Source organism: Phyllobates terribilis, unplaced genomic scaffold, assembly GCF_046119375.1.
Source record: "Phyllobates terribilis strain yellow unplaced genomic scaffold, ASM4611937v1 Scaffold_5438__1_contigs__length_51673, whole genome shotgun sequence".
In the NCBI taxonomy this organism is placed as follows: Eukaryota; Metazoa; Chordata; class Amphibia; order Anura; family Dendrobatidae; genus Phyllobates; species Phyllobates terribilis.
This window is the reverse complement of record NW_027368185.1, coordinates 12,933-31,017: the sequence shown is the minus strand read 5'-3', so window position 1 is coordinate 31,017 and position 18,085 is coordinate 12,933. Positions and strand designations below refer to the sequence as shown.

General features: G+C 37.8%; 1 pseudogene; it reads left to right on the top strand.

The window, feature by feature from the left end:
- The first annotated feature begins 9,424 nt into the window (after nucleotides 1–9,424).
- LOC141250217 (uncharacterized) lies at nucleotides 9,425–16,764 on the top strand (annotated as a pseudogene).
- Nucleotides 16,765–18,085: the final 1,321 nt, after the last annotated feature.

The window sequence follows — 18,085 nt, the reverse complement described above, 5'->3', positions numbered from 1 at the left end:
TTATAAATTTTAGTTTTAAAATAATACTAGGTCTTAAAATATGTACAAAAATGTATTATTTACCTAATATTTATAAAATATTTGTTAAAAAATTACGAAACATATTAAACTTCAAGATCATGTTATAGTGTATATATACAAAAACTCAGAAAATAGTGGCACATGAACTAACTATACTAATATATTACTAAAGTTTAGTTAAAAAATAATACAATGTCTTAAAAATATGTACGAAAATATTGTGTCTATCTAATATTTGTACGATCTTGGGTGAAAACTTACGATTAATGCTTATTTTCGTATAAAGTATAAACCTGTAGAACTTATATGACTAAATACATAGAACGGAGAAAACAAAAACTTTATACAATGTTATATTTAAAATACACTACCTCTAAACCAACTATTGATTTTTTTACTTTGTTTTTTGTATTTTCTATTATTCTATTGAGTCTTTTCATCTTTATGTAATGTCATATAATGTATATTATAAAATTCATAATGGCTAAAAATTCATTGTTAATAATTGAATAAGAGCAAAACCTAAACCCTTTAATATCCTAATAATAACCCTAATACATAAACTTTCATACCTAACTCTTTTTTCAAATCTTTTCATTTCTAGGACCCTATACTAACCTTACAAGTGCACTCTCCAATCTCCATCTCTATCACCTCCCACACATACTATAGCACAATTTGGACAATAGTTAAATTATTCCATAATAATTACATAAATAAGTTTTTTTCCGAGTGGAACTCCAAGAAGTAAGTTCATCAAACTAAATTAATCATTGTACTTTATTTTTCAGTTTTTCAAAAATTAAGTACAAAAATAGATATAGATATAGATATACTTTAGTTTTTTTCCCGAAAGGAACTCCGAGAAACGCCTACCTGGAGGAGGATGTATCCCTTCCTATTGAAGAAGTAGGAATGCATTTGGATAAGATCTTATTATTGTCTTATGAAATTTATAGACATTTCTATTATGATTAAAGCTTAAGATAGATTTTTTTAGTGGATATTGTTGTGAGCAAAATACATGATGATATTTAAATTTTAGTTAAACTTATTAGGTTATGAACAATCCAATATAATAATATAATTATGATAGTAGAAACACATTAAAATTCAAGATCATGTCATATTGTATGTATACAAGAATTTAGAAAACAATAACAAATAAACTAACTAAACAGAATACATTACAAAATTTAATTAAAAAATAATAAAAGGTCTTAAAAATATATACAAAAATATTTTGTCTGCCTAATATTTATACAATATGGGTGAAAACTTACGATTAATGCTTATTTTCGTATAAAGTATAAATCGCATAACTTATATGACTATACATAACTAAAAAACATTGTGTATCTTATCTTCGACATACTGAGGAGAGGTAGACATGTGTACATTACATATAAGATATCGGGCCTCAAACAAAACCCCGTGTGAAGCACTGGCATAGTCGTCCTAGTTTATATATTAAAGTGATGTAGCTCATTAGCAAGCACCAGTTACAACTATCACTTATTAGTCTAATATGGTTGTCTCATTAAAAAACTGGATTGAGTGACTTTATATCTCCCGTTAATCTATCTATTATATATAATGGCTAGGTTGTTGCTTTTTCAGTAATGGCTAATTCAATTCATCACTTTCATTCACGATCTTCACCATCCGGCCAAAGTAATGGCATTTAACGCAGAGTAATCGCCAGAGTAATTGGATTTAATTGCCATAGCAATTCATCGATTGAGAGTCCCCCTGATGTTTTCTACGACTGTTTGGCTCCTAACTTCATCATATATATACTGGTGTTTACCGCCATCAGGTGTTCAGTCCCATTCTCTTCTCCCTTCTCTTCTGCGACGCTTAGTCCAATATGTCTCCCGGATCATCCAAGCTCTCTTTGGGTCCACTAGCAAAGCTGCATCGTCTCAGGGAAAGAGGATGAAGATGGCAATTGGTGGTGGTCCCCCTGCACCAGCTTTCAAGCCTTTCACGGAGTTGCTGCCCAGTGATTCTGCTATCGTCAAGGCTATGGTGTGTCGTCTGTGGGATGCCAAGAACCCGTCCGAAAAATACCTTGGAACAAAGTACATTATCAGCGATGATCAAGTATGTCAAATTCTTCAATTTCTGGAATCTGGGTTGTTATCAAATTGAACCTCCATTGATGGAGAATTCCGTATATTCAATAGTTGCTGAAATGGAGCCTATGATGATCTTCCAAATTCTTGGTTTACCAGATTAATTGTCATTGTTTGTTTGTCACTGTTGTGTTTTCCGATCGAATTGAATCTGGGTTGTTAGTTTAGTATACGTTGTTCTCCTGTTTGTTTGTATATTGCCTGCAACGTGTTTGAATCAATGCCTCAAAGGCTTGTGTGGTCACTTAGTATAGGCAACGCAATGGTATTTTAGTTGGAATATTATTAATGCTTATGGATGAGGTTTTGTCATTTTGTTCAGCTAATGCTTATAGTTTACTCACTGGTCTTCGTCTGTTATGTTACATTACTAATGCTTATGGTCCTTATGGATGAGAGTTTGGTAATTTGATCAGGTAATGCTTACATGTGTACTCACAGATTGTGATCTTTATGTAAAATAGTTGAGGAATCCACAGTTTCAGTTTAACCAATTACTGAAACGTCGCATACGTAATTGAAATTTGACTTTTTTGTATATTCCCAGGGTACGCCTCTTCATTGTGTTGTTCAGAGTTCCATAGCTCATTGCATCTTTCCAAAACTGAATGTTGGTGACATATACATCATCGGACGATTTATCTTGGTCAAAAACAAGGAAAGTTATCGTGTTCGGCGGGACGATCCATACATCATACAATTTGAAGGAAACACGACCATTCAACAGATTGAGTCCTCCGGTTCAGGCTTCAAGCGTCACCCGTTCCATCTACAAGACATCGATAAAATTGTTGTGAACGACAACAAGCTTCTAATAGGTTCAGAATTTGTGAGATGTTTTACGAGTATTTACATACATATTCACTTTTACTAATGACTATTGTAGATGTGATTGGACGTGTGTTAATCTGGGCGTGCCAAAGCCAACAAAAAAATGGATCTCAATACATTGAGCTGCAACTAATGAATGAGAGGTTTTGTTAAGTTCATCTTAGGAAATTAAAACAACATGCTTTTAGGAATGTACTTAATTTCCATGTTTGTGTTTCAGGTCTCAAACTGTGAAGGCCACGTTGTGGGGATCTTTGTGCGAGGAAATAGTAAGGCGGAGTGGTGAGCCTAACAGACTGTATGTTATAATACTGCCCGCAATGAACATCAGAGAGTACAAAGGTTAATTATGTTTGTCATTGTTTGTTCTAGCTTCACACTATAAGAGTTTGCTTTCTAACAATCATTTAATGTTGACCTTCTTAAGGTAGCATACAGTTGACGAGTATGTCTGGAACATCAATTTTCGATAGCAAAGAAATTCCGGAAATTGCCAGCTTTCTACATGTGATGGGGTATGGCTTACAATTATGCCATTATGATTATTGTATTTAAAAAACTTAATTTCTCTTTATAATTCCTGTGTATGAGTGTTAAATAGCCCCCCCTCCCCCCATCCCCCGCGGATAATAGAGCAACACTTCAACAATTGTTGCAGCTTGGAAGGGAACAAAAAGAGACCAAAACTGAGGTATTATTCCCCTTTACATTCTGTTATGTTTGTACCTTAAGCTATTGTATCTGAGATCACTCCTTCTCTCTGAATTTATGTTCTGTTTGTGTCACCTTTAATTTGGGAAGCAATGAGTTCGCCCATTTCTTAAAATCCTAAAAACATCTAATAGCAATGAACAAATGTACTGCCTCGACTTCTTTTATCATATCTGAATTGTTTTGGTACTCTTATTGTCTTTTAAATGACACAAATTGATTTCTACTTCAATTTTAATAATCTGACACATGTGTCTTTAATTGGCTTGCAGTCCGTCACATTGTATGTTAGTGTTGAGATTACTGGTGTTCATGCTCGCAACAGCTGAAACTACTATTCATGCGGTTTTGGAGGATGTAAAAAGGGATTAACACCTCAGCAAGACCATTTTTGGTGCGAGGCATGTGAGAGGAAATGTGAATACCCAGTTGTCAGGTTAGTAAGTGTAGTTTATCACAAAAAACGTCTATGAGATTCAAATGACAAATGTATTTGCATAAATAGGTACCGACTTTAACTTGATGCTGGTGATGGGACAACAACGTCGGTGTTCACCATCTTTGATGAAATAGCTGAGTCTCTGATTAACAAAAAGGCACCCGTTTTGATGGAAACATTGGGGGTACATTTAGTTTTTTTTTTGTATGATGAATATTTAATTATACACGCCCATTTCTCAAACTTCCAATTTTTTTTGCAAGGATGAGGATATTGAAGGTGAAATACCGCAAAAGATTTTACGTTTGGTAGAAGCAAGCATGTTTTCGAGCTCAAAACACACAGTTACTATGACCATGGTCATTTTAAAAGCTTTATAGTCTCCGATGTTCTGCCCTATAGAGAACATGTCAAGGCAAGTGCTTAGTATGCGTGTTTGTTACATATTCTGACTTTATGCTTACTACACGTGTTCTAACTACTATATCTGACAATTCCTTGCAGTTATCGAACGTCCAGCCTGGGATTGACTTGGTTTAAGACAGTAAAGACTGCATCAATGATAAGCCTTCATTGAGCAACCCAAGTAGGGAGAACGAAGCTGCATCTGATGAAACGTCAAAGAACGTGCAGCCACCGATAAATTAATATCCTTGTTGGGAAACATTTATTTTTTGCATAGAACACTGTTTAATTTCACTTTATGTTGTTTTTTTGAATGCTTTACTGTTTGACATTTTCCATTTCCTTTCCTCAAGTAGCCTGTGTTGGTTCACTGTCTTCAAGATGTTGGTTTTCCCTCTTGGATTATTTCCGTCAAGTTTACTTCTTTGGTTCACAGCTACATCCTTCTTTGTTATTTTTCCTTCATTTTATTCGCAATTGTCACTCTACTTGGTATACAGTCATTATGTTGGTTGCCATTGTGTAGCTTCCGCTTCTCTGCGCATGTACTGCATCATCACCATCTCTTGGACTCCCACTTTGTGATCTCCTTAGGCTACAATATCCATAAATCATACAAGGTGTAGGTTCACTAGGATTAGCCTACTTCGGCACTGGAAACAAGCAACTGGTGAAAAGGAGATTGCAGCTAAATCTGGTTTTTGTTGCTTTATTCAGTTGTTGTTGTTTTGGTTATTCCCAGTCAGTTCTACACAAGATGACTACAATTGCTACATCATGCTATGTTGTGTTACTGATTTTTTTTGAAGAGAACAGTTTGAGGTTCACTGTTATGTTTGCATTGTTATCTTCTGAATTTCATCTACACGGTTAAGAACATATATAACTTATGTTATTTATTGTTGTCCTGGAGCTTCAAATGGGCTGAGCTCAGTATTGCTGGCATTGGTATTGGTTGGAAGAGTTGCTTCCATCTTTCCTTTGTCCTTTTTATCCAATTTTGACAAAGAAGTCAAACGACAAAATCCCTGTAAAGCAACAAGTACGGAGTCCCTTGATGCATCTAGATTAATTTTATATTACCAAAACATCTTGGATATCAAGCTTATTGATGTGAGTAGGTGTATAGATAATTCCTGGTTTTCTGTATAGAACAAAAGCATATCATATATGTAAGTGAAATTTGTTAACATTTGATAGCATTATTTGTAATTGTCCTGTGTTTAGCTGCCTACTAATGTTAGAACAATGAATCATAAGCTGAGTTTGTTGGTTGTTCATTAATGTTGACACAAGATGTGAAGAGCATTTTTTTAAGGTATGATTTCATAAAGGCTAAAAGTTTTAGAGCTAGTTGTAAAATTTGAAAGGAATGACGGTTTGATTGCTTAGCTAACTTCTTCCACTTTAATATCCTAGGAACTAGAAATGAAATTGCATATATATATATAATCTTATACATAACTTCCCGAGGCTATTTACCTGCTCCTCTCCTTAATTAAGAGCATTAAGATAGAATTTACATGGACTGTACCACTTTAATAGAAATGTGGAGAGCCTCTACGAACTGCATTCCAAATAAATGGGTAGTGACAATTCATGATTAACTGTGATAGACCTTTGGTTTGATGAGATGCTTCGGCTGCCCACCGGATGAGTATATATATATGTGTAGGCATACATCACACCAGAGGACATTGGGAAGATGGTAGCTTTCTTGCAACTGCTCCGCGGCGGACCGAGCTCTTAAACACCACACCTAGGCGAACCAGCACTCCAACAGATGGACCAGACCCTTACTCAGCTGCTTTACCTTGGGCGTGCACACTCAGCACCCGGGAACACGGTGATAAAGATTACATTCCTTCTCCTAGAGACTTTCATGTATATTGACTAACTCTTTGATTTCCACACAAGAATCCGCTACGGTTAACTGTTGAGTAAAAATTCAGAGAATCTGTAACATGTCTGACTGTTTTTACAGAACATGCACAATATGTGAGTGCAAAAAAGGGTGTGGAGACAGTGCATACAATGTTTTGGTGCAATTTCTGTGAGGATTTCTGCAATGATCCCACCACCAAGTATGTTTAGCTCGCAATTTCAATGCATCAAATTACATACCGGCACTAAACATCAATGAATATGAACCCAGGTTGAAGCTTGAACTTGAGGTAATCGACAACACTTCAATTGTGCTGCTCAAAATTCAAGTTGAGGAGGCTGAAAAACTCATTGGCAAGAGTGCATACATACTACGTGAAGAGACCAAGGTAAACATCACAGATTATGTGGCGACTTATTTGTTTATAACACCTAATAAATTGGTATCGAATTTGCCACTTCAATAATGTGTGCAACCAGGTGAAGCTCCACTTGAAATCAAGTCTCTACTTGGAGCACACAAGAGATTTGAAGTGAAGAGCCACACTTATTATGACACTGGTCACTGCGAAACATTCTGCTGCACTGATATAATTGATGATCTGTCACAAACAACGGTAACGTACCAAAATCAAATAATGATTTCAATTCAGTTAAGGGTATGGATGATAATTGTGTAGATAACTTCAATATGCAATACTTAAGGCTCTTAACTTCATCTTGTCTAGACATGATTCTAGAGGTAGATATGGATTTCACGAATGGATAGATAGCATAGGGTTCATATCTTGAGCATCAGGGTCAATTGTCCCTGTTTTATTTGATTCAATTTATCAGGATCAATTATGTTGTACTGTGCAATTACCAGAAAATATGCCATTGTAATTACCTAGAATGAAATATTTTGCACTGTTCAAATGGAAAGAACTAATCAGTATGTGTGAGTAGTTATAGCCAATTATTGGGTTGTATAAATATATAGAGGTAGGCTTGACACTTTCCGAATTTAGGTACTATGTAGTGGTTTGACAATCATTTTCTAGCTTTTTCATAGTCCATATTATTGTGGCAGCCACAGCATGTAAACACAACAGTGACAGATTCATTTCCATCTGCATAATTTGACACTCAAATTTAACCAAATGAATATACATCAGAGTTATACAAATAGTAAGTTATAGAGTGTAGACTTCTGAGAAACATACCTTTTTTTGGATGCCACAACTGATTCCAATGCTTAATTCACAGGCAGGAGTGGTAGCATTCACCACTGCACCATACAAGCTGCATTCTCCTGATCTTGAAATCCCTGAGTCCCCACCTTGTGACTACAGGTGCGTGTTTCATCAGTAATATAAATGCTAAAACAAACAGCCAACAACTGATTACAGTCTGATAGACCATGTAAATCATCAAAAAGCACCCAACACTATTGACCATTATATTTCTGCCTCATGTCAGTGACTCAAAAGAGGAGGATTTCCACATCGTGGACACAAACCTGAAGCAACAGAAAGGCAAGAAGAAGTCAATTGTATGGTCATCAGATGAGGAGTAATATGGGAGAAAGAAAGGCATAGACCACTATACTATGCTCGGTTTCATTTAAGCACAATAGATGTTTTTCCTTTCGAATGAATGTCCCATTTTGAACACTTTTGAACTAAATTCCTACAATCAAAGAAATATAACATGTTTTGTGCTACATCCTTCATCAGCACCTTACACTTTATAGCTATGCTTCACGCATTTTCTCAGAATTAAGCAAGGCTTACATATATTCAAGTGTGCTGGTGTTGCCACACTTCTTTTATTCATTGTCTTTGAGAACATTGTTATCATCGCCAGGATTATTTCCATCGAGTTTACTACTTTGGTTCATAGTTGAATCCTTCTATGTTATGTTTCAATTTGATTAATTGCTACAATCACTCTACTTGGCCGGGCTACATATATTATGTTGGTCTGCAGCTGTTTAGAAGCTGCTTCTCTGCATCCTTCTATGTTATGTTTTAGGCATTGTACTGTCGGAAGTCAATGTCCTTGAACTACACTTAATGTGTTGGACTGCCACTGAGTGAATTTCACTCCTCAGTCCAGTATCTGCATCAGCATAATCTGCATCAGCATAATCTGCATCAGCACAAGCTGCTTCTCAGTCCACTTCTCAACCTTAAACTCATATCCTATCTCATATAGAATTATAATTAGCTTTAATATTCTCATCACACGTCAGTTTGAGACCCTTATGGTTGGGTAGATGATGTGTAAACAAACCATGAGCTGCAACTTTTGATGAAAGCAACCGGTACTTCGTAGTGTCAAAAATGAAACAGACAAAATCAAACTAATCACAAGCCACCAGTACAACTGATACACCAGTGTTACATGCGTCATAGGACTTGGTATCTCGACTACAATACCTATTCTAAAATCTGATTAGAGGTTACTTTGTAATATACATCTTAGTTTCCTGTCTAGGTTTCCTACTTCTATATTTAACTGCCTTCATCCATGAGATCGGGGTATAGCGTAGTTTCTTTTAATAAACAATATGCATATAACGAAGTCTAAGATTAAGTGAAACCTGATTTTAAGTTAATCTTCTCCCAAACTATATTTCCATATACATCCCGCACTACATAGAAATTTATTTGCAGCATAGCCAAGCAATTACATCTAGAAAAAAACAGAAATGAAATTGCTGGAGTGGAGAAACTTGCTTAGAATGCCTAAACATCCAGGTATACAATCACATTAAATATGCAGTCAAAAATCCATTAATTTATTTAGGAATTAGAATAATATATAAGCCTTCTCACATTCACCCATGGAGTTACATAGCCTTTTACAGAAACTCTAGATATAAAGGCCAACCAAATTAAATACAGTCAACAAGAAGATGGAGCACCTCACCATCAATAATTCTTGATCATCAAAATTCATTAACATATGAAAAAACCCAGAATGAAGTAAATCACAGCCAGAGAACGACATGGAGTGGATACTACAACAAGCTAAACCAACTGGCACCTGGAAGCTGCTACAATGGGAAGGAAGAAAAGTAGCAAACTACTTGGTACCTTTACAAACTATAATTGCCTTAGAATTTAGATGTCAAGTGAAATCTGCTTATTTAATCTACCCTCATTCCTGCATATAACTTGCCGGACTTCGGAGGGTTCTGGTTTCCCCTCAGATTTGGAATAGCAACACGGGCTGATGAACATGTGATCATTCACACATTCTGCGGTATCCAAATGACCTATAAAAGCATGTTACCATTATTTACTCTACTGCCTGAAATGTTTCTTCAACCATACCTCTTAAATGCTGCATCTGACATTTAAGAAATACTATGACTATAGGCGGGGCACCACAACCAGTTATAGTGGGAAAGACAAAGAAACCACCAGCAATCAATCCTGAAAATTAGTTTGCTTACTATAAATTGTCATTCAATAAATAATCCTGCACAAATTAACACAACAATCTTGTTAGTAGATAAGAATGTGAAGTACGCAAATCTTGATCCATCACCAACGCAATGTAGCTCATTCAATGCGATAATTTGGATTGAAGAAAGGGTCCAGTCCTCCAACAAAAACAATCCATCCTTCTCGATATGTTGTAAGGAGGGGAAGGTTAAAATGCCAATTATACACCCACCACCAGAACCATTGAATTCCCTACTGATTGGAATGACTACAATTGCAACAGGTTTCAGAAAAATAAGAGAGTCTACAACAGCATGTTCGCGTGCACATCTTTTGGAGCAAAAATTGATGACAAAATCAATCATACACGAGGTCCATATACCTTTCGTATATGTGGTCAAAACTATCACCGAATTGGTAGCCTACTGCCTACTGAGGGTAATCCGCCGCGTTATGCTCAGTTGTATTTTTGTGATACCCAGACTGAGGTGCAGCAGAGAATGGGTTGTATGAACCTTACAAGTACTGATATTGGTCCTGCAATTGTTAGTGTCCTTATTGGGATGCTGGATAAGCACAGAGTTGCAACAAAGGCATTCAGAATGGCTAGAGATTGGGCACGAACAAATCAATCGATAGACTTCGAGCTAAAGTTTATTGGTCAACGGTCTCCCCACTTACGCCAGTACAATCTCCCATCGGTTCCAGAGGTCGCGGCTCTTATCATAGGGGATTTGGGAGAGAGCACGGCCCCAAGGGACATCTACGTCGGGATCAAGGTTGCAGGCCCACAGTGTATCTCAGAACTGCATCCTATGTACATGGCTCTACAATATCCTCTGTTGTTCCCACATGGAGAAGACGGGTTTCATGTCAAGATTGAGTACTCCCCACATGAAACATATACACGAGGCAAACGCGAATACGTAACCATGCGAGAATATTATTGTTACCGCATACAAAAATGATGTAATGAGGGTTTCATATTAACACATACGGGGAGGCTATTCCACCAATACATTGTGGATGCTTACACGACCGTAGAGGAGGGGTTGCTACGATGGATCCGTTTCAACCAAAAAGAATTGCATGCAGATCTATACAATAATATCTGCGACGCTGTTATACAGGGAGATACTGATGCCAGAGCAGTGGGAAAGAGAATAAGCCTACCTGCCTCATTCACCGGAAGCCCCAGATATATGGCACAAAACTACCAGGATGCTATGGCTCTCTGTCGGGCCTATGGGAATCCAGCATTATTCATTACCATCATAGCGAACCCAAAATGACCTGAATTGACTAACATTATCTCCCCATTCAAGTGGCTGGCGCCCAATGACAGACCGGACCTCATGACAAGACTGTTCAAGCTCAAACTGAACCAGCTGATAGAGGACATAAAGATGAAAGAAACCTTTGGACCACTACATGAAGGTACAACTTAACTACACCTGCACTGTTATTGTGTTTTAATGTACAACTATTTGATACAGACCTCCTTACTCTAGACTGAATTTTAAAGGACCAATATCTACACAATTTTATGCTGATATTTACTAACCACATTCACATATTAAGCCAGCAAAGGCTTACACATTCATATGAATTAAGATAATGCCTCTTGGTTTTAACACTCTGTGAACCCACATGCCATTACCACATCTAGGGAAATATAAACATAAAAATAGAACTTCGCAGAATAGGGTGGTCATTCACATAGCAATATCTCATCTAGGGAAAAAAACTATTGAAGATAAAATTAAATTAGCTGATAAACCAGAAAAGTCATATTTTCAAAAATTTCCTAAGTCTATTTAAGCATATAACTAATTCGTGGTTTCGATGAAAATGAGCTAATAATATACCAGAAACTCATGATTTCGAGTAGTTTATTGATGTGACCTCACCTACCTTGACAACTATAGACGAGGAGGAGGCTATGACTCTTAGGTCCACAGGCCCGATTACTAGAGCACGAGCCAAAGCTATTCAAGCTGCGACTCAATCACTGGTGACAAGGCTCGTAGCAGGACAGGGACGTCCAACTACCGAGGATGGATCCATTATGAGCTTAGTTACAGTTGGGACGTCTTCACAGGCTGCAGATATTCCGGAGCTTACAGATTAGGGATATTGATCGCTATTCGCCTAGTTATTGATATTTTTAATTTATGACTTTTATCAGTATTTTTCCTAGACATTATTTGTTATTTTGAGAAGCATTAGGAGGCCTTTCTATGTATAGCATGGCCAGCCTACTTATGTATTTTTAGGTCTTTTCTTCTCCAAGGCTTATCATATAAAAGCCCTAGAGAAGCCAGCCCTAGAACGCACGTTAATAATTCAGAACTTTTGTTGAGAGCTTTCTCCATCCGAAGTTGCATTAGCGTCATTCCTTGAATCCAAGATCGAGACGACTCTCTTGGAATTCATCCACCAGATTAAGATCGAGAAGACTCTCTTAATCTGCATCACTTCCGCATCGCCATCTTTTCATCTCTACAACCTTCCATCAGATCCGAGTTCAAAGGAGGATTCGCCCTACTGCAGATTCATCGATCAATACCGGATAATTGAGGCCTTCTTCAACACAAGGTCACATCATTTATGTAAGGTCATAAATAATTCATAGTTTCAGTAAACAAGTGCTGCTAAACCAGAAACTCATATTTATGTAAGGTCATATATAATTCATGATTTTCAAGATTTCAGAAGTCTATGCAACTCATAAGTAATTCATGGTATCAGTAGTCCATGTTTATGAGTAGATAAACCAGATATTCAGGATTTTCAGATTTCATAGCTCATAACAAACTCATGGTTTCAGTAGTCTATGTAGCTGAGCTGATAAATCAGAAATTCAGAACTGCATGTTTTATAATCTTTATTCAATGGAGGCTCACAATGACAGACATTTGTGAAGAATACACTCTTTCAAGATCTGACCAGACGAACGCGAATTAACCATATATAAACCATAGTAAAACTATACGTCACAAGATACCAAAATAGCGCCAGTTAAGGGTACGGCTAGAAACTCTTACTGTTGCGTTACTCTTATTAAAAAACCTCGGCATCCTTAGAAATTAAGCTTAGCTAATAATGTAAAAAACATAACTAATCTCCAGAAGTGATGGTTTTCACTTTGAACTTATTTCCATCGCCCTCAAATATTATAACACACTCAAACCAACTACTTAATTAACCCTTTGTGATTGCAACTCAATAACAAAGGGTGACAACATTCACATATCGAAGCCATAGAACATACTGTCCTAATCTTACTAAATGTGTAGCTATAGCCAAACAAACATCAGCACACTGTTTGTAGAGATGAAACATGAAAGACCAAGTATGCAACATCCATAGCGTAATGATTATAATATCTGTGGCATTCTAGTAAATTGCGCAGGCCTCAAATCATAACTAATCAACAGAAGTACTAAGCTTGATTTTTAAACTGCAGCAGTACTGATATGGAGCTGCTGTGCAGTACAGGGAGCTACATAGTAGCAGAACAATGTTAAACTTATTTGCAGCAGGATGTTTAACATTCAGAGAATACCAAAATATTAAGAAACAGTAGGTGTTGAATAAAAAACTACATGAGGCAGCATCCAGCTGGGATATAATTACAACAGATGTATTTATGCACACATTCAATATGCTTGCAAATAAATGATTACCTACTACTAAATTTATATATCAATGGAATAAAAGCTCACAATTCTATTTACATCTTCCCGTAGTTATATACACAATAGAGTTCCAGAAGAGAGGGCTACCACATGCACATATACTTCTCTGGCTGAAAAACAAGGCCAATGTTAGAGTGGGAAAAGATTTGGACGACTACATATGTGCATAAATTCCGTGTCAGGAGACGGATCCGCAAGCTTACAAAGCAGTTACAAACCATATGATGCACGGACCTTGCGGGGACTTAAACAAGAGCGTCCCGTGCATGATTGACGATGAGTGCTCGAAGCGCTTCCCGAGGCCATTCTACGTAGAGATAACTCTAGATCAGGAAGGTTTCCCGGTATACAGGCGCCGAGATAATGACAAAAAGGTGACAAAGGGGACAATTGATCTGAACAATGGCTACGTCATACGATATAACCACTACTTACTCCTTAAATACGATGCCCACATAAACGTGGAGTGGTGCAATCAATCACAGGTTCATGTACATAAATAAGGGCTCTGACCGTGCGAAGGTGGTGGTAATGAAATATGGAGGAGAATCAGAGAATGGAGGATCAACCACTGAAAGGGAAATTGATGAGATAAAGAGCTACCTAATGCGTAGATTCCTATCAGCGTGCGAGGCCCTTTGGCCCCTCTTCAGGTTCGACATACACTAAAGCTGGCCCGCCGTCATTCGCCTATCCTTCCACTTGACAAATCAGATTCCGGTGACACTATCAGATAACCAACACTTGGCCAGCATAGTATCATCTAATCGTGTGAAACAGAGCATGTTCACAGAGTGGCTCACACTCAACAGACGAGACCCAACAGCACGGCAATACACTTACACAAAAATACCAACAAATTATGTTTGGAATAAGATAGCAAAACAGTGGACAAAGCGCGGGTGCTAGAAAACCATTGGGAGGTTAGTATACTACAACCCGATTGCGGGTGAAAGGTACTATATGAGAATGCTATTGAATGTGGTGAAAGGACCATTGTCGTATGACGATATTCGAACAGTAAGTGGCCATGTGTACACTACATACATGGAGGCCTGCTATGCTAGAGGAATGTTAAATGAAGACCGGGAGTGGACGGACGCGATTAAAGAAGCTCAATTATGGGCAACTGGGACACAGCTGAGGGAGCTATTTGTAACAATACTATTATTTTGTGAAGTGAGCTCACCGTCGAAGCTTTGGGCTGCTAATTGGGAGGCCTTATCCGAGGATATACTATACTAGAAAAGACTCCTATTTAGATTCCCAACCCTTCAACTGACTGATGAGCAAATCCATACATATTGCCTAATTCACATAGAAGACAACCTGGGGAGGCACGGAAAATCCCTAACCGACTACCCTGACCTCCCGATGCCAGACAAATCACTACTAACCCCTATGGATAACAGGCTGATTCGGGAGGAATTGGCATACAACACGGCAGGAATGGTGGAGCTACATGAATCACTAAGGCCACAACTAAACCACGAACAGATGTTAGTATACACAAGAGTATTGACAACGGTGGAGGATAAAACCGGGGGGTTCTTTTTTGTCTATGGGGCAGGCGGCACGGGAAAGACATTCCTGTATAAGGTTATAATGGCCAAGATACGTTCTGAAGGGAACATTGTCCTAGCTGTAGCTTCATCAGGTACACATTCAACAAACTTTTCAATTTCAGAGCACCCTAGATTTGTGATTAACATGGCATTATCTGAACTAGGTAAATATAAATTATGGAAATGAAATAATACACTACATATACAGTCAGCAGTAGTGGACAATTTAACACCCTTGATACAAATGTGAAGATAGAGGAGGGAAAAATCGGGACATTGCTTTTACAAATGAAACAGGAAGCTGCAAAATTTAGCTTGAATTAATTCGGCCAGGAACTACAATTTGTTACGATACTCTTATATTACAACACGTATGCATCCTAAAAAACACATCTTAGCTGTTAATGTAATAAGTGTGAAGCCATAGCAAAAAAACATCAGCACACTGTTTGTTGAGATGAAACATGAGGGACAAAAAAAATCCAGCATCACCGATGTAATGATTATAAGACAACTGGAATACTAATAAACTGCGCTGAGCTCAGCATTAATCAGGTAATGTATTATGGCCTTGAAGTAGCAGCTAGATTAGAAAGGTTGAGCGTAGTAGCCTAGCCAATCAGGTGAATACACTGTCCAAATTTTCGTATATATTACACATGAAACAGGGACAAGGAAAAATTTGCAGCCAAAAAAACAAACCGATTAAAAGATCCGTTGCAGTCATACTAATCCATCTTATTTGATATTGTAACTGAGAGTACAATTATGCAGATGAAATGGTTTCTACTTTCAACACATCGATATGCTGTTTACATTTAACACACTGTCCAATCGGCTAACTATTTAGCACTTTGCAGTTGCAACTAAATAAGAATGGTTGAGAGGACTCACCTATCCAATACATGGAATAGGCTAAGAAATGATTTAAAATACAAAGAGCAATATCTTTCTTGCATTCTCGATTTCATGTAACTTAACATGGTATTATATGGAAGGGATAGAGGCATTGCTTCTAATGGGCGGCGAACAACCCACAGTAGATTTGTCATCCCATTAGAGCTACTTGAAGGCAGTACATGCGGAATACCCCAAAGATCGCACTTGGCACAACTCATACAAGAAGTGCAATTACTAATTTGGGATGAGGCTCCAATGACACAAAGGTTTGTTTTTGAGGCACTTAATAGAACATTGCAAGACATAAGAGCAAAAAAACACGAGAGCAACAGGAACCGACTATTTGGGGGCATACCCGTGCTCTTAGGAGGAGATTTCCGTCAAATTTTGTAGGTTATAACAAAGGGAAAGAGACAAGACATAGTCCAAGCATCGATTAGAAACTCCCTACTATGGAAGAGTTGTGAGATACTAAAGCTAAGTCAAAGCATGAGGGTTGCAGAAAAATTGGCAAATGGGGAGATGGATACGGAGAGCTAGGATTTCAATGCATGGATTATACGGGTTGGGGAAGGGAAAGAACCGGCGATAAAAAAGGCAATGAGAACGAGGCAACCTGGATTAAGACACCACAAAAATACCTCATCAAACCTGGATCAGATCGATCCGTTTGCTCAGCTCTATTCCCAGGTACGCTCCAAACGATGTCGAATAAAATGTCCACCTCATTAAAGCAGCATTTGTAATACCTGTATCTCATCTTCCAACTTAAACAACTATGTCATACGTATTTAGTGCTTTGCAGAGTAGGGAAAAGGACCTAAAACAACATTTAAACCTCACTTATATACCATTACAAGAATGCCACCTCATTATCTCCACCTGAAGAAGGGAATGCCGGTCATGCTTCTACGGAACGTTAACCGCACCAAAGGACTTTGCAACGGAATGAGGTTGATCATAACACACCTTGGAGAATGGGCTATTGAGGCGGAAATAATCACAGGCAACTGCATTAGTAATAGAGTCATAATTCCCCTTGAAGTTGGATATCACTTTCCATATTGTTTCTTACGACCTTAGGTGATCCCCCTTGAAGTTTCTTTCCCTTGCATCCCCTGCATGACTTAATTATTAAGCTCAGTTCACTAAGTTTCTTAAGGGCCTTTTCTTTTTCAACAAGTCTATTAGAGAGATCTAAGCTTTTATTTCATAATTCTTGAAGTTCATCCTCATACTCAATAGTCTGTTTTTCAAGAGTCTATTTATCATCAAGTAGACCTATAATCATGTTTACAAGTTCATCTTTTCCTAGAATACTAAGGAAATTGACGAAATTAGGAGTTAGATGTACCTCAAAAGTTGCTTCCTCCGAATTAGTGACAAGGCATATGCCTTGGAAGCCTTCATAAAGATCAGAATTATCATCATCTTCTCCTCATACAAAAAAAGGGTCTTCTGTTCAGCGGGTTCCACCTTAGCCTTAGTGCATGTCTTCGCGATGCGGCCTTTCTCTTGACAGTTGTAGCAAGTATAGTCCTTGAGGTCCCTCTTGGAAGTTGAGACAAATCGAGAGGTTTTGTTCTTGAAGAACTTCTTTACCATCCTTGTCATAAGGGCGATCTCCATATCATCATCATCATCATCCTCTTCATTTTCCATCTTCTCTAGAACTCTAGTGAGCTTTAAAGAAGTCCCGCTTGTTTCCTTCATCGCCTTACTTCTTTGGTTGTCTGTAGTTTCTCGAAGAGCTTTGCAGAGATGTCCATCATTGGGAGGGACTTGCTTTCATTGGACATAAGGGCGAGTCAACTCATATTTATAGGTCATTCCATAGATGACCGCCAGAGATTATTCCCATTGAGGGATGGTGACTTCAAAGGCACTTAATTTATCCACTAAGATAGTGAATCTGGATTGACAAGCGGACACGCTTTTTCCAGGAAGCATCTTGAAGGCACAGAACTCTCTTTGAATGTTGATTTTCCGGTTGTTCTTCATGTCATCGCTCCCTCCGTGAACGGCTATGATGGTCGCCAATATTTATTTGTCA